The sequence below is a fragment of the Canis aureus genome, chromosome 22 (assembly GCF_053574225.1).
Source record: "Canis aureus isolate CA01 chromosome 22, VMU_Caureus_v.1.0, whole genome shotgun sequence".
NCBI lineage: Eukaryota > Metazoa > Chordata > Mammalia > Carnivora > Canidae > Canis > Canis aureus.
In genome coordinates, this window is record NC_135632.1 from 47985762 (window position 1) to 48007278 (window position 21517).

At 36.8% G+C, this 21517-nt stretch overlaps 2 long non-coding RNA genes across 3 annotated transcripts in view; one reads left to right on the top strand and one right to left on the bottom strand.

Moving 5' to 3' along the window:
* Positions 1-21517, bottom strand: part of LOC144294171 (uncharacterized) — a 227099-nt gene that overhangs the window by 108447 nt on the left and 97135 nt on the right. The gene's annotated exons all lie outside the window — the stretch shown is intronic.
* Positions 3464-20253, top strand: LOC144294173 (uncharacterized). Its single transcript, XR_013361617.1, has 4 exons — positions 3464-3567; positions 5892-6018; positions 18542-18628; positions 19701-20253. It is a non-coding gene; the product is annotated as an uncharacterized LOC144294173 (long non-coding RNA).

Sequence of the window (21517 nt, forward strand, 5' to 3'; positions counted from 1 at the left end):
AGAGGAGTAGATACACCATAGAGCGGTCCAAAATCTGAACAAATGATCTAATGACTGTGACTGGGTTATGTTCAAATATTGATGTTTTTGTCCTCTGTTATGACCAAAGCAAATGAGGTTTGTTTTTGTATAATAAGTCAACATAGAGAATTATGTAGAAGTCAAAATAAAGAATTTAGAAAAATACACGTTTTAGCTTTTAACAGAGACCTAATTTTCAGGTTGTGACCCTATTTACCAGGGAGCTGCTATTTTCATCTGCTTTTGGCAATATGTCAATGTAGTTGATAAAAATCTCTTAAAAATTATTCAAAATGTTAGTAAGCACTAGGTTGATTCTCCTTTATATCTTTGGATCAAATTAGTTATGGTATAAAATTTATAACATAAAAGTTTTAAGAAAGCTATTGTGGAATCTACTTTGTGTCTTTACTAAGAAATAGTGTAACTATAAGTGCCTCCATGGCCTGGAGCAAAACTATGAGTCCTGAAATATGCATAAAACCAGCTATTATGAAATAAGTTCTCAAGTTGTCATTCAACTTTCCTGTTCCCTATATTTTCTAATGGGTTCAACCAGTATAATCTATTATTCTATCTACTCTCCTTTGTTATTTTTTGTTTGATTACTTCAGGAACTGCAAATAATACTCCTTTCACCCAGTATCTATTAAGCAATGGATTCCACCAATCTGCACAATATTAGAGAGCAAAGATTGTATAAATAGCAGTAGAGTAGAAATAGAAGATTATCAGGATGTCTACAACTCTCCAGCATAATATAAAAAGTTATAAATGGCATTGATGATACACTCTTTGCCCTCAAGAAGCTTATGGAAAAGTTGACATTCAGTAAGAATTAGGTTATAATGTAAGCACACATGGTACAAATTTTGTATCTCCAAAATTAATCCTTAGTATACTCCCTGCAACCTTAAACATTAGAAGTATGTATCTCAGTAAAATGTTCAAACTTTGAGAAGTAAATGAGAACTGAGAACAATTGCTAAGACCTCAGATTCATTCCATCATCTCAACACACAGTGGGGCCTCTAAACGTAGTGTGGGAAGAATCTGTTTTCTCCCTCTTTTCTTTTTGTATTTATGTATAAACTTAGAAGAATTTATGTTTAGTAAGTGCATGTATAATGTAACTTTATAATATTCTTAATGATTTAATATATTGGTATAAGCAGTGCATAATTTCATATGGTAATGCAAGGGATTCAGAATAACAAAACAATCTTAATAAATAAAAACAAAATTGTAGGAATTACAGTTTCTAATTTCAAAACTTATCACAAAGCAGCAATAATTACAACATTGCAATCCTGGCATAAGGATAGAAACATAAATAAATTGAATAAAATTGAGAATCCAAAAATAAACCCTTACATTAATGGTCAATTGTATTTCAGCAAAGGCCCCAAAATGATTAAATGAGGAAAGAATAGTCTTTTTAATAAATAGTACTGGATACCTACATGCAAAATATTGAAGCATTCCCCTACTTCACCCCACATGCAAAAATTAACTCAGAATAATGATAGACTAAATATAAGAACTAAGATTATAAAATTCTTAGAATAAAACCTAGGAGTAATCATGGCCATAAATTAGACATTAGTTTATTAAATATAACACCAAAAGCATAACCAACAAAAGAAAAAAATAAATAAATAAATTGGACTTAAAATTAAAAATTTGTATGCTTTCAGGGACTCCACAGAAGTAGAAAGATTCCCCCACTGAATGTGAGAAAATATTTGCAAATCATATGTTTGATAAAAGTTTATATTCAGAATATATAAAGAACTCATATACAAACTCTATATATAAAGAACTCTATAAAAATAACTCAACAACTGAAAGACAAACAATCCAATTAGAATAGGCAAAGGAAGTAAATGAACATTTCTCCAAAGAAGAGTTTTTAAATGTCCAATAAGCAAAATATGTTCAACATCATTAGCCATTAAAGAATGCAAATCAAAACTATAATAGGATACCCCTTCACACCCATGAGGTTGATTAAAATAAAGACTGACAATAACAAGTGTTACAGAAGATATGGAAAATTGGATCCCTTATATAGTTTTAGTAGGGTTGTAAAACGATGTGACCAATTTAGAAAACAATTTGGCAGTTTCTTAAGAATTAAACATGCAGTTACTATATGACCTAGCTTTTCTACTCCTAGGTATATATCCAAGAGAATTGAAAACAAAAGTCCACAAAATATTGCACACAAATATTTATAGCAGTATTATTCATAATAACCAAAAAATGAAAATAATAAAAATGACCATCAACTGATAGATTAACAAAATATGGCATAGCTGTATAATGACATATTACTCAGTCATGAAAAGGAGTAAAATATGCTACAAATTGGATGAACCTTGGAAACACTAGTTCTAAGTAAAAGAAACCAGTCACAAAAGGCCACATATTATATAGCTCCATTTATGTAAAAATGTTCAGGCTAGATTAATACATAGAAGCAGAAAGTAGATGGAAATAAAAGAAGGGAATAAAAAATTGATTAAGGAAAAAACATAATAATGTATTTTATAGTGTTAGTCATCAAGATTAGAGAATATATAGATATGTTCTTGTGCCATTTCCACAATAATGAGAAAATTGATTTAGTGGACTGGTGTGTCAATACTCTGAGAAAAAGCAGAAAGATGTTAGAATTCTACAAGGGCAGGAATGTGCATTAGCCATCTCAATACTGAACACAGTACTCAAAGATGACACAGTCATGAACAAGAAGAATATACTCAATACATATTGGCAGCGTGAACAAATTCAGCCAATTAGATCACGATGGAAAGCAGGAAGCATTATTATTACTTCAGGACAATTCATTCATCCACTCTCCTTTAATGGGCATTTAAGTGGTTCCCAAGTCTTTCCTACATTTTAGTACTATGAACATTCTTAGATATGTTTCCTGATGTGCATGTGAGAAATAACTCACATGAAGGAGGATTGCTGGGATTTAGAATGAATTTAATGTGAATTTTCTACTTTACAAGATAATGTCAAACTGCTTCTCAAAAGGTTATCCTAAGTCATATGCTTTCTTTGGATGAAGAATACCTTCTATTCTTCAGTGAAGCCCCATTCATTTCTGTATTTCCTTTATATTCCCCTCCTTTACTTTCCCCCTCTTAGAGGGATGGAATATAAGGAGCAGAGCGACCTTAAAAAATGTTTGGCTCAACCAGTTTGGCAGATGAGGAAACTGAGGTTCAGAGAATAAAGTGACATGCTCACAAATAGCTAATCACCCATGTGAACCAGGGTCAGAAAGTAAGTCTCTGCATTCCCAGTCTTCTCCCTTCCTTTCCTCCCTTCCTTACGAGCCCAGGTAGTAGGAAGAGTGGTAAAGACGAATCGTCATTTTGCAGAAATCAGAACTATTTTAGTCATGATTTTCAGCTGTCTCTTTGCCAGGAGAAAGAGAATGAGAGCTGCCCTGGTCCCATCTGCCACGATCATAGAACTACAATGACAGACTCATTTCAAGGAAGAGAAACTATGGATTTCAAGTCACAAGTAAGCCATAATACTTTATTTAGAAAACTAAAGAACAGGGAGTGCCTGGATGGCTCAGTTGGTTAACTTTTCAACTCTTGGTTTTGGCCCAAGTCATAATCTCAGGGCTGCCAGAAGGAGCTCCGTGTAGGGCTCATGGGCTGGGTATGGAGCCTGCTTAAGATTCTGTCTCTCTTCCCTTTGTCCCTCCTCACCCTCTCTAAAAAGGAAGGAAAGGAAGGAAGGAAGGAAGGAAGGAAGGAAGGAAGGAAGGAAGGAAGAAAAAAGGAAACTAAAAGACAATCATTTAGGACACTGATTATAGTGCAGTACATTGAATGACAGAAGTCATAGATTTCAGTGTCAGCTCCGTAATTTATCTTTGGGGGACCTCAGGCAAATGCAAAAACTTTCATAAGATTCCAATCTCATTTAGTGATGTATTAACGTTGATTCCCTAATTTCCAGGGTTGGCAAGAGATCAACAATGCAATAGGTACCATACATATTTCTATTTCAAACTCTTAGTACTTAACCTTAGTGGTGCCTTAAAAATGTTCATTGCATGAATAAATGACTTTATGATTGAAGTGTTTTGAAATTAAGACTGTATAATACACACACAAATTACTAATCTGAACACATTTTTTAAAATCCTATTCCAGATTCACAGTTTAATCTTAAAGCCACTTATCCATTTGCATTAAAACTTTCCAGACCCAACCCCCCGCCAAATTTCTAAGAACTCAGCTTAATCATGAAACCAAAAGGTAAAGTCAATATTTTATGATCAGGCTATTGTAATAAAAGGATTGAATATAATATCAAAGCTCAGAATCAGGTTGCAGTTAAGCAGGGATGATAGCTACTAGCCTCTAGGAGGCTGAGAGCCTCCTTCTTTCTACCCATTCCCTCCTTTACATGTCATAGGTTGGGTTTAGGGGTTAAGTATAAAGTTGCTCTGTGGACCATGTTTTTTAAAAGTGAAAGCTCCAAAGGATGTAGAAAAAAAAGCATACAGGATCAGGAATGCGGTTTCTTTCTGCTATGAACAGGGCCTCTTCCACCTTCATTCACTCCTGAGAAGACTTGGGCTGAATGTCCTAGGCCATTCCTCTCTAGGCCATAAGGGAAAACTCTTTTGTGCTTGTTGTCTATATATCTTTCTCTTTTTCCTCTGGTGCCCTGCAAGCATGTTCCTAGTCATCTCAATTTTTGAACTTGAGTGGTGAGCCAGACTTAACTGAAGGTACCAAGTCGGGAGGCCAAGGCCCTATCTAACTCCCAGGACCTCTGGAATGGAGTGTGAGAACATGTCCTTGGATAACAATAAAGTTATGATTTGCTTGCAAGCTTTGCCTAAGTTTTGCAAAGATCTTTTTTAGGAATCTCACAGTGAATAAGGGCAGCTAAGGATTTGGGTTTTCCTAGGTTCTCTAGCCAGATAATACTGAGTGGGAAGTGTTGAGCAGAACTCATAGGATCTATTTTCTGGAAAATGGGGAAATCTCAAGTTAAAGAGAAACTGCTGATCTTGTTGGCAAGGAAGAGACTCAGACCTTGTAGGAGAAAAAGACAAGTAAGTACCGAAAACATACAGAAATGAAAAGGTTTGCACTGATGTAAATTGCAACATTGACGGAAGCCAAGAATGTAGTAGAGATCTAACAAAATAGAGCTAAAGGTCTTAGTCAAAATTCAATGGCATTATGAGAATCATCAGAAGCAAATAAAGTGTTTAAAAAAATAAGCAGGGCCATATGTGTTCTATTTGGCTCCTTCTTAGGAGAAAGTCAGAGGAGAAGTTTGGAAAAGGATTATCATTAAAAAATGACATCAACCAGAGAAAGAATGTGACAGATAGTAAGTAACACATTTGTGCCTGTGCATCTCTGCCTGATGGCCCATTGGTACAGGTGATAAGTCATGCCCTCTACCTTGCCTTGTATGGCTGGCTTCCTTGAAGGAACACTGGACTGGAAAAAGACAAAACAACTTCAGATGCCTGAAACGGGTGGCACAACATGGGTAGCCACTCCCCAGAAATTTTCACTGTTTTACCGTATCTCCAATAATGGGAGTCAAAACATTCCATAAAAGACTCTTTCACTGACATCTCTCAGTCTAACTTCATTGGCAATAACCTTATTATTACTAATGGTGATTGGATTGTAAAGAACTTTTAAAAGAATATATAGAACATGGACTAGATAAAATACATACAAAAGCATATGCTTCCATTCAAAGGGAGGAAAGTTCTTTGTCAGATCCTGCACTGGAAGCTTTACTATATAATCTAATTTCCCTCTTCATGGGCTGCAAACATCATTATTTTTATTTGACAGATAAGGAAACCAAAGCTCAGAGATATTAATGTCAAAGTACCACTGTTGATAAGGGACATAGCTGGAATTGAATCTCAGCTTCCTCTGGTTCAAAAGCCACTTTTTCCTACAATAACCTGACCCACAGGTAAGCCAAAAGTAAAAATCTTTTTTTACAAATTTTACTCAATTATAATTAGAACTCATTTAGTAAGAAATGCAGCCAACTTTACATTTTTTTGTCTCTGCATTATCTTTTAGAAACAATGTGAACTTCAAACATGTGAAAGAAGCAGTCTTTTAAAAAAAAAATTAGATATGATACTATAGTACATTTTAATTAAAATCTAGATGAATTTATACACTGCAACCAAACCAACCCTCCTCAGCCAAGTGTAATAACGACTTCTTGTTTGTTGTGATAGGTCAAAAAATTGGATCTAGATTTTATGGTTTCTCATCAAATAAATATGTTCTCTGATTTTTGCAAGATGGCTCAGCTCAGAACCCACTCTGTATTTAGGAAGTAGTAGAGGACTACAGAAGATTTGGGACAGCTATATAGTCTCTCTGTCTTCGAATAGCTCATAGCTATTGATGATGTAGCTCATCATGATGCTCAGACACTTTCCATACCAGAGAAACTGTCTAAACCAAAGTGGCCACTTTGCATGTATGCACACTTTCCTTCAATGGGATTTCCAAGCCTGTTTTTGCTTACATGACATGATTCATACTCAGAGCTCTTGTACCTTTAGACAGTTCATTGCGGCTATTTCTCTGCTCAATCAGCAAGTATAAGGACTTTAGCCACCTGGAACAGCTGGACTGTTAGCTAGCTAACAACTAGCTTCAAGTATGGAAAGTGGTATGGAAATTGTCTGAGCATCATGATGTCCAAGGAAAGAGAGTCAAGTGAGGGGTTATCCTACCCTAGTGACTGAAGATAAGTCACATTATGTTTTCTCCTGCAATGCCAAATAAAACTTCTTCTTAAATAAAAAGCACATGGGCAATGGGACTGTCAGTTTTAATTTTTATTTATTTATGATAGTCACACACACAGAGAGAGAGAGAGGCAGAGACACAGGCAGAGGGAGAAACGGCCTCCATGAACCAGGAGCCCGAGGTGGGACTCTATCCCGGGTCTCCAGGATTGGGCCCTGGGCCAAAGGCAGGCGCTAAACCGCTGCACCACCCAGGGATCCCGGGACTGTCAGGTTTAGAGACAGCTCCCATGTAAAGGGCCTCAGTATTCCTGTTCAAGTTAATACAGAACTAGAAGCTTCTACTGCATGGAAGGTTGTTTTATTTTTTTCCTCCTTCTCACTATCCTTCCCTGTGGAAATCTTATCTATTCTTCAAGTCCCAACTCATATGCAGCTTCTACCATGAAGCTTTCCCTGATTTTATATCTCTCACTCTCAAAATGTAGAGAAGTGGTCCCGATGATATGAGGTGAAGGATATAGAGAGGCATCAGAGCTTGGTACAGAGGGATACTAGGGCTCCTGGTTAGGATAACACTGGGCTGGAAGTCCAAGGAAGGAGCTGACATTTGCCTTTGGAGTTCAGGTATTTGAGTTAAGGGTACAAAAAGGATAAGAATCTGGGGGTAAACCAACATCAGAGTAACCTATACTGATGCTCTCCACTGGCCCCTCCTCTCCTACCACCAACATTGATCTGAATCTTGACTCCGAACCACATAGATGTCATTTTGGGGATGAAGATGTGTATGGGGAGCTGGAGGTGGGAGACGGTTCTGCCTAGAGACGAAGGAGATCCTGTCATAACACAACTGATCTTGTATCTTTCTACCACAAATGAGAATGGGGATTGGGGACAGGCAGTGAGAGAGGTATAGGCAGAAGTTTGGCATAGTCAGTAGGAGGAACCTCTCCTCTGCATTGCAAACCATTGCCCAGGCATCTTGGACTGCCCACTCACAATAGCAACTAGACCTTGGCCTTATCCAACTACTGCGTGACAGTCATAGTGGTTCTCAAAGTACATCAACACAATTAACACAGTCTGCAAGTGGCTCTGCCCAAAGATATTTCCAGATAAGCCAACCACCACTCAACCGGAAAAGGCAGAGAAATGAATCCTTATTGAGAAGCCACAAAGGACAATTGATATTTTCTTTAAAACAAAACAAAACAAAACAAAAAAACAAAAAGAAAAAACAAAAAACATTAATACAAGAAACAAAATCAGAAATCGAGAGAATAATATAAAAACTATCATCAACGTATCACTCAACTTCAATAATTATTAATATTTTACCAATTTCTTTTTACCTACTCCCCCTCACTTTTTTATTTGCTTAGTTATGTTGAAACAAATCCCATATATCAGGTTATTTCCATGATAAAACTACAATGTGTCTCTAAATCATTTTTTGTTTACATGATGAAACAACTAACAAAAAGTAGTGATTTCTTAATATCCTCTAATACACAATCTATCTTCAAATTTCCTTACTTGTCCTCAAAAGATCCTTTTTTCAGGTTTGGATGTAGATCCAAATAGTGTCCACACATTGCATTTAGTTGTTATGACTCTCCAGCAATCTGTTACTATGTAACAAACACCTCAATACCTAATGGTTACATAATTTGTTAGTTCCAGATTCCACAGATCAACAATTTTATCCTAGAGTCAGCTGAGTGGTTTTCTGCAGGTCTTGCCTGGGGGCCTCTATGTGGCAGTAGTCAGCTGGTGGCTTTCGTGAAGACTGGATGGTCCACAATGGCCTCATTGTGTCTCATGACTACTACTGTTGGCTGTCAGCTGGGTCTTTCTCTCCACATTTACACTCTTCAAGGAAACAAGCCTGGCCTCCCTCACAAAACACTCTTAGGACTCCAAGTATGCAAGGACAGAATCTAGAAGACTCCTTCAGGTGTAGGCTTCTGAGCTTGCATACTGCCAACTCTGCAGTGTTCTATCTGTCAAAGTAGGTCATAAGGGCAACCCACCTTCAAAAGGTAGAACAATAAACTCCAGCTCTTGATAGGATGAGATGCAAAATCACACCAAAAAGGAAAAAAAAATGACCATTATTGCCATCTATCCAGCACATTCTCTTAAATCTTCTTTATTCTCCAGTAATATTTACCTTTCCTTTTTATGGCATTGATTTGCAGAGAAATAAAGTCATTTATCCCCCCGATTTTATATTTTTAGGTATATTTTACATTGTTCATCTATCTCCCAAATTTTCTATAAGCTGGAGTTTGATACAGTCCTGATTAAATTTTAGGTTTTATTTTTAGTTAAGAATACTTCAAAGGTAAACTAGAGAGTAGAATGCTAAGTGAAATGTTAGAGAAAGACAAATATCATATGATGTCACTCATATGTGGAATTTAAAAAACAAAACAAATTAGCAAAGAAAGAGAGACAAACCAAGAAACAAACTCCTTGCTCTAGAGAAGAAAATGATGGTTACCAGAGGGGAGGTGGTTAGGGGTTTAGGTCATAGAGATTAAGGAGTCCACTTATTGTGATGAGCACTACATGATTAAAATAAATACTTTTTTTTTAAAAAGGAACACTTCTGTGTTAAATTATGCTGAATATTTCATTTCATATCACAGCCATGTAATGACTTGTCTTTTCCAATTTCAATGATACTAACATTGATCAGTGGGCATGTGTGTTCAGCCTGGTTCCTCTTCATAAAGTCCCTCATCTACTTTCTCCTAATGGTCTCTTACCTATTCATTTGAAACTATTAATTCATTGCAAATGCTGATTTCTCTGATTCTATCATTTCTTCTGTAAATACTAGCAGGAATTCTTCTCTAGAGAAATCTCCTTTATCAATAATGTTATTAACCTTAAGTGTAGTTGGTGTAGAAAAGCTTGAGTAAATGTTTATTTCCTCTTCATAACAAATTTAAGAGTAATGAGTAGGTGTCCCAGTAAATTCCTATGATGGTCAATGAAATATTTTTTATTTTTTTTTATTTTTTAACTTAAATTAAATTAGCCAACATACAGTACATCAGTAGTTTCAGATGTAATGGTCAATAATTTATCAGTTACATGTAACGCCCAGTGCTCATCACATCATGTGCCCTTCACCCTATTACACTATCCCTTCACTAACCCCCTCCAGTAACCCTCAGTTTGTTTCCTATAGTTAAGAGTCTCCAATGAAATATTTTTGAAATCAGTTTTTGGTTTTTGTGTTATTAGGGACTCATGGATTTTTATGTATTTGATGTGTTTCAATCCTTTGCAGCCAATCATTTTTATGATTCCCAAATTGTTCCATCTGGAGCCAATAGAAGCTTCCTTAAATTGACCCCAGTTTTGTTTTACCTGATCTCATTAGTCTTTGATAGTCTCTTGCTTTCTATTACAACAAAATGCTAAGACTCACCTTCTATATTTTCTGTTTCAAATCTGGAATCAACCTTGTCTGGGGAATTTTGATTCTATTTAGTGGGGAATTGTGTTTAGATGCCAACCACAATCTGCACCCTAGGAATGTTCATTACTATTCTATTGTCATTGATTCTAGGACTCTATAGAAGCTCAGACAGATGAATGGATAGACTAAGAAATTGATATTATCAAGATAAGACAATGAGGAAATCATAAGATAGTTCTGTTTGAAATTTTATATCTGTTTTTATTTAATTTGCATTTGACTTGTATCTCTTTTCTTTATGCCAAAAAAAAATCTTGATTTTTTAAAATATCAGCAGCAGCAGAAACATAATTGACCCATCCCTTCATCAAGCCAACAGGCTAAGAGATATAGTTACTCTGGCCCCCTAATATAGCAGATACTAGATGTCTGGCCTAAATGTCTTGGGAACATGACTGTGATTTAAGAACTGAAATCTTGAAATTAAAGTGTAACAAAGAGAACTGTGACCAATTGCCATCAAAAGACCATCCCACTCACAACATATCCTGAAACCCATTAAAGGTGCTTAAAAGGGTTCTCCATTGGAATTTCATCTAGGTCTTGGGTGTGGATCACTCTGGACCAAGCCCAATGCTAAAGGCCATGTTATTCAACCTGTAAGAGGCCAGCTGCTTTAAACTTCCCTCAACTTGTCTACAGCACCAGCACTGACCAAGGCATATGTATCTAAACACCAGACGGGCAGGCTAAGCTGGCACACCACCACCCAAAAGTCAGAGTAAGAACTTGGAGCTACATAAAGGATGACAAAGGAATAGGTAAAACTTCCTGTTAATCTGTGCATTGAGATATTGGAGCACTGGATATGGGGACTCTATTAGGGAAGAAAGTACTCACATCCTAAACTCTAACCTGAACAGAAAGTGAGTTTTATAGTTTCATTATAATCATTTGAACAACCCTAAGGGCTTCCTTCCATTAGTTTGCATCACCCTTTCAAACAATGTATTGAAATAACAATAATAGTCATAGCAATCATGAAAAAAAAGAGATTGAGGTCATCAAAAGACTCAAGTTCTGATCATGTCACTTTCCTATCTAATTATCATATGACCTTGAGTAACCCATACAAATTATTTAAAATACCATTGCCTCAATCTTCATATAGGCCTCACTTCAAGGGGTTGCCTTGAGGATTAATGAGACAGTGTGTGTGTGAAATACCTGTGCATTCAGAGTAATCAATTTTCACTGAATCATAATATTCCTTCTATATCTGTGATTTCTCAAGGCAAGGAATGTTTAACTTGGAAACTTTTTTTTGGTCCATATCTAGGACAGATTATTCCTGAGGGCAAGTCAAACATTATGATATTCCTCTTCTTTCATTCCTTCACCATGAAGAAAATGTATTTTCTTATATATATATATATATATATATATATATATATATATATTTTATATATACTTCATACTGGAATAAAATATATTCCCAGTGGCAAGGTTGAACTGACACATATATTGTAGGGTCTTTCTCATACCTCTGGCATGAAACTGCATTACAAACATTTTGCATGAATATAAGAATCAGGAAGTATTGTAGTTCTTGATGTATTTACTGGTTGCATGGACATCCACTTGGTAACAATGTATTGATCTCTGCATTTATGTTTATGCACTTTTCTCTGTGTATTTATTTCACAATTCAAAAAGTTAAAAAAAAAAAAAACACTACCTATCTCAAAGAGGCCTTATAAAGATCAGGGCTATAGGGCATGTAATGATACGCTTATTTTCTAGCACATCTAAAGCATTTAGTAAATGTGCATTGGTATCATTATCATTGTTTTTTAATACTTTATACAACCTAAATAAAAATAACAGTAATAACTTTAAAAAAAAAGAATCAGGAAGTTGTGATGTTTTCATTTACAGCTTAAATAGCTATATCATATTCCTTAGCAAACGGAGTATGCCACACTATCTACCATATCTGCTATTTGAAACAAAGCCAAAGACCCAGTCAATGACTTTCAATAGGCCCTATTTATAATGTAAATGATGCACACAGAATGCTGTAAAAAGTAATAATAATTTAAAACTCCTACATCCTGTCATATATTTTGATGACAGCTATAAGGAAACTGCTAGCCCAATTCTCTTGATGGTTTTGTGTGAATATATGAACCAATCCATTAAGCCTTGATAATAATCCAATTAATTGTTTAGAAACATTACCCAGGCTCTTGTATGTGGTTTTTCTCGAAGAGAGAAGAGGTGCCTGTTTATTTCACAGGCAGAATGACCAAGTTGGATATCAATATTCTCCATGAGTGAGCTCTCTAAAATGGATTCGGTATCGATCAGTCCATTTGCTATTGTTAGCAATCTTGCTCTACATCGTGAGGTCTCTCAATTTTTTACCCCTACATGGTACTGTAAATCATTCCTCCTCTAACCAACCAAAAATAAAATTAGAGTTTGCATATACATAGGGCTTTTTCTCCAGAAGTGCAATATTAATTTTCCCTCAGAAGTGTACTTTTCTTATGCTTTAATTACATACAGATTTTTGAGGATTTAGATGTGCTATTTAAACTGGTATCATTTCATAATAAAATTCAATGTGGCTGCAAAATACTGGAAGAAAGATGCTGTATTTTCTCTCATAAGACTGAAACATGAAGAGCAAAGGTTTCAGAGTTAGGTAGACCTAAGTGGAACTCTGGCCAAGCCACTTAACACTCGCAGATCTTGATCTTCCTAAATCTCAGTTTGCTCACTTCAAAATGGGAATAATTCTAATGTCCACCTCTGTTGGTTGATGTACAAAGTAAAATTGTTCACACAAGCTCCCAGAGTATGGTAAGGACTCAGTACGGTTATGACTTCAAGCCACAGAGCTTCACCTCCCTACCTTACCTTTTTACATGTAGCACTTTGAATCACACAAAATGTCCATTTGTTTTTGGAAGTCAGAAATGGTAAGATATCAACAGTTCTACATGGTTCAGAGTAATTTGTCTTCTGCCTACTGAGAAGTAGACTCAGATTTTGAGGGGAACAATTATATCTTCTTTAAATTTATATACTCAGAGCCTAGCACACAGTAAGCACTAAATGGATGATTGTAAAATATAAATAATGTAAAATGTGCATTATGTATCCCTTTCATTGAACTCCAAATTACTAACAGTAACACCTCATCATAGACTTCTTTTGGTAAGTTCTATTGCCAAGGGTAAAAAAAAACATTGCATATGTTGGTTGTGTTATGACCTATGAATATGAAAGTGTATTTTGTTTTATACTTAGTTGGAAAGTGAGTGAAGGAAGTCTGCCTGGTGAAGGCCTCTTCATAGTCCAGTGAGATCCTCATATCACAAGCTCAAAACGTATTACTCCAGAACTTGGACCATGGGATGCTGTGTCAAACAGACACCATGGGATAGGAGATGAGAAGATCAAGATCATCCCTATGTGACACTACATAAAGCCAGATTCCATCACAATGGTCTCTGCTGCTCTTGCAAAGAATAGGCAGTCTGGTCAGAGGTCCTGAAGCCCAACTGCAGATACAAACCTAAAGTTACCCCCTCTCTCCCCCAAAAAAACTAACAAAGTGAGTTGCATTTATTTTGAGTATTTCATGCATGGTCCATAGCCTTGAGTTCAAACAAGTCATTTATTCTTCATCATCTGCAAAAGTCAGTACAATCTCTACTTTTCAGAGTTGTCATAAGAATTCAATGATATATGCTGAAAAGTACAGAGAAGAAAATGAAGGCAATGTATTAACAAAAGGCCAGTACTTGGAAAAAAGAAATGCTTTCTCTTTACTTGCATAGCAAAACACAGAGCGATGCGATTTTTCAGGTGTCCCCGAACTCAAGACTTCCCTCCCACACTTCCCTCCCCATCATACCCACCACCAATGTTAACACATCCACACACCCCATGTTTCTAAGATTTCACAAAATGAGCTTATGATCACTTAATCTTAAAGGAGTTATGTTAAACTCATTGAGTCTGAAGATTCTTTTTACTATAACTGAGGCCAGAAAGAATTTTCACTGCCTCTAAGGCCTTCCCAGCATTTTGTACATTCCTCTATTACAGAACATATCATACCTAAGTTTTGATGCATCTACCTACCACTTACTGAAATCTAATTTTGGGCTACATTCTTGAGATGTCACATTTCACTTATGTCTCACAACAATTCACTTAGATAGTTTTACTCTCATTTTTAAAGGAATCAGAGGTTTGGAGGATTCTTGGAGAGCGTTTATAACAACTTTGCCCAAGTTCACACAGCTAATGAGCAGCAGAGCCAGAATACAAACCTGGGAATGTCTGTCTTCATAGTTGTGCCTTCACCACCGTAACAGGCTGAAGGAATATTTTATTTACAGGCTGCTCTTCAAGAAGGCTGTGTCTTACTCACTGTTGTGTCCTCAGTGCCTAAGTGATAAAATGTATTTTCATTGAAGAATAAATGAATGAACAATCAGCCACTGGTTTCCCTAAGTTTCCAAAGCTTTATAAAAGCTCATAATCAGCATTCAACCTCACTTTTTCAGGGCTGCAACCAAGCAGGAAAACAGTAAAAGTATGTCTTACTAGAGACAGGGTTGAGCAAGTACCTCTGGGATCCCCCAGTCACTTACTGGTTTTGCACTAAAAGACAAATAGAATTGTGATATAAGTCCTGTGTATGTTTTTCTAAACAAACTCCAGCCAACTTGGTTCAGTGTAATAGGAAGTTAGATTCTATGCCCTTAGACCAGTAACGTGGCCTTGGGTAAGTGACTTTTCCCGTATGGTCCTCAGCATCCTTGTCTGAGTAGAAACAATGATCTCTGGTCTCAGGAAGACATCTGGAAGCAGGTGTATATCTTACCCGCCAGAGTATGCAGGCATAGGCAGTGCTATATGATGGCCAGGCATGGCACCAGAATCAGCTGATGGGTTTGGACCTCAATGCCAGCTCTAACTAACCAAATGATCTTGGCAGTTTTCTTCATCCTTCCCATCAGGATCAATATTCATCTTTCATTTATCAATTTCTCAAAGCTGTATTTTACATAGAAAGAAAACAATGTCATTAAACATTACTGAGAATATTAAGAAAGATTAATAGAGATGTAAGTAAAAACCAGCAGTAGAAAGGGATGTTTGGTTGGGTGTATAAGAAAAAAAGAAGAAAGTATTTGGTGGTATTCAGGTGAACAAGATAATTCTGACCTATGTATTTAAAGTCTAGGGGATATTTTCCTTATGGATTCAAGGTTTAGCTGCTTGATCTTCTTAATACTGAGAATGTCATAAAAAACATGGCATTCTCTACATGCTGGCTTTTATCTGGTTATTCATGACATATCATAAGACTTTTAATAGAGGTAGCAATTGGTCGAGGAGTTGTTAGTAGCTCAACACAGGATATTAAAAATAAAGATTATAGAGTGGGTTTATTTATTTAAAATAAAATCACAATGTGAAAGTTTCTAATCAAATTTTAATGTTCATGATTATTCATTCCTAACATGTACATTTTATGAATAATTAAATGGAAATATACTCCTGCTTTAAACTGAAAATGACTGAATAAAAAACAAAAGAAATGGGCCACAGTAGGTATTGATAGTCTCCTAATTTAAGTAGGATTATCTTAATGGCAAGCTTACTTTTCAAAAACTTGTAAGAAATGTGAATGCTATCGAAAGTGAGGGAACATTTTCCTCTGTTACATTTTATATTGCTTTCTTATTGCTGCTGTAACAAATTACCACAAACTTAATAACTTAAAACAACACAATTTATTATTTAAGTCATATAAAACTGATACTGGTCTCAATGGGCTAAAATCAAGATGTCAGTATGGCTGTGTTTCTCCTGGACATTCCAGGGAGCATCCGTGTCTGTGTCCTTTCTGACTTCTAGAGGCTGCTTGCATTCTTTGGCCCATGGTCCCCTTCCAGCTTCAGAGGCAGCAACAGTAGTTTGAGTGCTTCCCACATTGGATCACTCTAACCTTCTCTTCTACCTCCTTCTTCAATTTAAAAAAAAAAAAAGATTTATTTATTTTAGAGAGAGAGAATACATGCATATGTGAGAACAGTGGGGAGGGGCAGAGGGAGAGAGAGATTCCCAAGCAGACTCCCAGCTGAGCATGGAGCCCAACAGGGGGCTCAATCCCAGAAGGCTTAGATCATGACCTGAGCTGAAATCAAGAGTCAGACACGTAAGTAGGCCACCAAGGCAACCTTCCCCCTTCAACTTTTAAAGACCCTTGTGATTACATAGAGAATGCCCAGATAATCCAGGATTATCTCCCCATCTCAAGATCCTTAATTTGATCACATCTTAGAGTCCCTTTCATCATATAAAGGAACATATTTACAGGTTCTGGGGATTAGCACATTGACATCCTTGGGGGTCCATTATTATACCTTCTACACATCTCTTTTGAATCTGCATGTAGTCATTAGGAATGTGTACTCTAGAGGCAAATAATGTAGGTTCAAATCCCAGATATGCCAATTATGAGCTGTATGGTCAAAAATAAGTTGCTTAACCTCCCTGGCCTCAGTTTCTTCATCTTTAAAAGAGTGTTAATAATCCATACACACCTTATCTAGTTTTTGAAAATATTAAATGAATTTATAAAGAAAGTGACTGGGCATATTAAGTGCTATGTAATCATTAACCCTCAGGAAATAAAAGTGTATTAGTTAAGATAGGCTAAATTCTATAACATCCCAAGTCTCAATTTTGCTGGCTTAATATGATGTGCTTATTTCTTGCTGTGAAAAGTTCAATTAGAGTCAGAAAAAAAAAAAGAAAATCTAATTGTTTTTGTCTCCATCCTTCCCAAGGGCCTCTGAGTCCTTTCCATGTATCCATAAGGAGGCAGAAGAAGTGGAAAATCCCTAAGGAAGCTTTTATGGGTCAGGTCTAGAAATTATTTCTATCACATTCCATTCAGACACTGCAAAGCAGGCTGGTAAATGTGGTCTAAATATGCAGCCCCACACCCCCAAAAATGGATTTGGTGAAAAGCTAGGCAGTCTCTGCCACAAGGAGCCAAGGGTCAGCATAGAGGGTGATATTCCAGGGACTACTGGCTCTTTTTGTAGGCAGATGAATTGTTCATACCAAGGAATACTGTGGTTACCTTGTGAAAGACTTCCAGAGGAGACAGGAGTCTGAACTGGATATTTGTACAGCCCAGACTATATGCTGCTTGGGATAAACTGGAAGCTCGGACTGTGGAACATGCATAAACCGAGAGGGTATAATGTTAAGTGAAATAAGTCAGAGAAAGACAAATACCATAATGTCCACTTATATGTAGATATTAAAAAACAAACAACAGAAATAGACTCACAAATAGACAACAAACTGGTTGTCGCCAGAGGGGAGGTGGTGAGGAATGGGCAAAATAGGTGAAATGGTTTTAAAAGGTACAAATTTATAGTTATAAAACAAAAATTCACAGAAATGAAAAGCACAGCATAGGGAATATAGTCAAAAATATCATAATGACATTATATGGTGACAGGTGGTAACTACGCTTATCATAGTGAGCATATTATAATGTATAGAATTGTCAAATCACTGTGCTGCGTACCTGAAACTAATATAACACTGTATGTCAACTATACGTCAATAATAAAAACTTTATTCTTTAAAGATTTTATTTATTTATTTATTTATTTATTTATTTATTTATTTATTTATTTATGAGAGACACAGAGAGAAAGTAGAGTCATAGGCAGAGGGAAAAGCAAGCTCCATGCAGGGAGTCTGATGTGGGACTTGATCTGGGAATTCCGGGACCACACCCTGAGCCAAAGGCAGATGCTCAACCACTGAGCCACTCGGGCGTCCCTATAATAAAAACTTTAAAAGGAAAAAGAGCTATCATTCCAATGTGAATGTAGCCAAATGGTTGCTGAATGAAGTAAGGGCCACTGTGGAGATGATCAGCAAGCAATTAAGTGAGTGAATCGTGGATTAGGAGATACATTTAGGCTGTAGATATGGACCTAATCATTATTGGCTTAATGATTAAAGATAGTAATTGAAGTCATGGAGGTGTAAGACCAGGTAGAGTGAGAATAGGACAATGAAGAAGAGAAGGAGAGGATATTATGATTAGGAATTGCTGGGGGCGGGGAATGGGGGTGTGGTGGCTGGTGAGCAGGAGAAAAGCAGAGTGAGGATATACCAAACAGCAAAGGAGGAAGTAACCTGTTGCTTCTGTCTATTCTATCAAGGAATTAAATGACATCTTCCTTGAAACACCCAGGAACACTGTAGAGTGTGCAGTAGAAAGAATGCTGCTGGACACAGGCTGCAGCATGGTAAGAAAGGGAGGGAAAAGAAGTACACACAATTCTTTCAAGACATGGTGTGTGTGTGTGTGTGTGTGTGTGTGTGTGTGTGTGTAAGGGAAGAGAAAGTTATGGCTTTGATGGAAGATGGTGGTTAAAGGATTTCTTTTCTTTTTCTTTTCCTTCCTTCCTTCCTTCATTCTTCCGGTCCTTCCTCTCCTTTCATCCTTTCCTTTCTTTTTTCTTTCTTGTTTTTAAAACATGGGATAAACTAGCCAGTTCAGGGGAAAGAGTCAATAAGGGAAGTGTTGAAAAACAAGGAAGACAGGGTGATGGAAAGGCAGGAGGTGAAGAATGAGCTAAGAACCCCAAATGCTCAACATTGCCAGTCCTATTCTTGTCAGGATATTTTGGAGGGATGAGGAGATGGTGGAACCCATTCCTGTAGCATCTGGGAGCCTGAAGAACAATGCAAAGTGGTTGGTTTTGAAAGGCTCTTTGAAGAACATGCAGAATTGATTTTATGTCACTCAGCATCACTACCTGTAATTATGAAAATGAGCAAATTGCTCAATTCACACATTGCATAAATAAAATGTAATTTCTATTTCCATTTGCTAACCTGAAACTTCTCACTGTACATCAAAGAACAGATCAGACAGCAATTCTAAAAAGGAGACTCTCATTTATTTATGCCTACTTTGACCCAAAAGGACGTAAGGTGATTAATAAAAAATAATAATGATCTAGCTATTTCATTCCTTTCTTCATATAAGGATTTAATGCTAAAACATTATAGCACTAAATGTGTGTGTGTGTGTATGTGTGTGTGTATAAAGGAGTTTAAAGATATTACACCCCTAAGTCTGTCACCAGAAGACTACTTGGAGAACACAACCAAGGCTTTCCTGTGCCAGAAGTAGGAACAGAAGAAGCACTACCCATTTTCCTAAGAGATGAGAAAAATCCAGGGTTCAGTTAAGCTGACATGAAAGCTTTAATAGAAGAGTTTGTGTGTCTTAAAATCTAGTTCCAGGACACATATGACAAAGTCTATAAGTTACAATTAGTAATAAACCAACTATTATTCTTTTTTCAACAGGAAAAACTAATTGCCTATGATATTATGCAGGCTGGTTAAAGAGGTCCAGTGAATTTTATAAAATTACCAATGCAGTTATGAACTCCAGGGACGAGATTGCACATGGAAGCCACAAGCTCAAGTGAAGTCATAGTACTTGGCAGGAAATGTAACTCAACTTTACAAATTCAGGTCCTAAGACAAAGAACAGCAAGGTATACAACAACTAGCACTCACTTGCACCTCTCTACCGGGATTTACTTTTCTCCATAATACTAATTACAGTTGAAGATACTATATATCACTTTAAATGCTTTTTACTGTGTCTCTCCATGCACACTCCATGAGCTGAGAATTTTTGCTTCGTTTGGTCAGTGTTGTATCTCCAAGGCCTATGACAGATCTCAACACATGATACACACTCAGCAAGTACTTTTAAGGAGAAAAAAAATGAATGAACCAGTAGAATCAGCTCATATTTTATTCTACCCCTATCTGCCATGCCAGCCTCATCTTCCAGTATCCACACCCCCACTCCAACCACACCCAAGTGCTTGCTAGTGGTCCTTGCAGTTTCATGCTCCTGTGTCTTTCGCACACTTTCTCTATTAATTTGGCATCTCTCGCACCTTACCCCACTTCCCACTACACACACACACACACACACACACACACCCTCATCTGCCCCTCAAAACTCTTAACCTCCAAACACCAACTATTTTGCTCAAACTTTTTTGTCTCCATGAAGTCTTTCATTGCCACCCCAGCAGATTTCTTCATTCTTTCACCCAGTATGCCCTCATTTAACTAGTATTGTTGAGGGTTTTCCATCTATCTCTTACGTGATGGTCATAGAGCAAACAGGCATGTGAACCATATGCTCATGGAGTGTACACCACCTCTGTCACTGCACTTTTCCCACCTCCCTTCCAGCCTCCATCAACCTACAGTGCAATTGTGTTTATAACTGTCTCCTCAACTAGACTCTGACGGCCTACAGGACAACATCATTTCTTCTTTGTTTCCATTTCTCCAGTACTTGGCACAGTATTTGCTGCTTGATTAATATTTGAATGAATGAAATAACTTAATTGACCAAAGGATATGAAACATACCATTTCTACCCCTCATTTGACAATTTGCTCTTTTCTGTCCTGACAATGAAGAGTTCTGTGCTGCTTCTGTGGATGTTATTTTTACTCATGATATTTTTCTCTTTCTTCCTCCCTGGCTCCTATAATTCACTGTCTGCTTCATGCTAGGCTCTATGCTGGACACTATATAATATTAAGTATATCATTGAATACTTACAGCAACACTGGCAAACAAATATGATTGTCCCTATTTTAAAGAAAACCTTTTTCCTCTTCTCAGATTTCTTATTTTTATAAATGTCCTCCCTTCCTTAGTTTTGCCAAGTGTATTTCAACATCCCCACCACCACCCCACACCATTAGAGGAAGGTGCTCAATCCTCAGTGTAAGGGAAGGAGATCCAAATTCTTTTATCAGCTCTGCTCCTCGCTCCATTGCTAAACTTAACTTTGACCATAAATTGTTTGATACAGATCTTGGCAAGGTAACAAGTCTAGACTATATTGATTTCCTTGACAAGTGACAAATAGAACATCATGATGAGTTATTTCAGTAAAAACCAAAGAGAGTTACAACTTAGGACAGCTGTCACTGAAACCAGAGATTGATACCAGGTCCTCTCCCAGAGAAAAAGCTAACACAGTCAATCCTCTCCCTCTAACCCCTGGGCTGCCAGCATATAGGGACATTCCAGTTATTTGGCAGAAACATCTACAGTGGTCTCAATATGTCACAACTCACAAG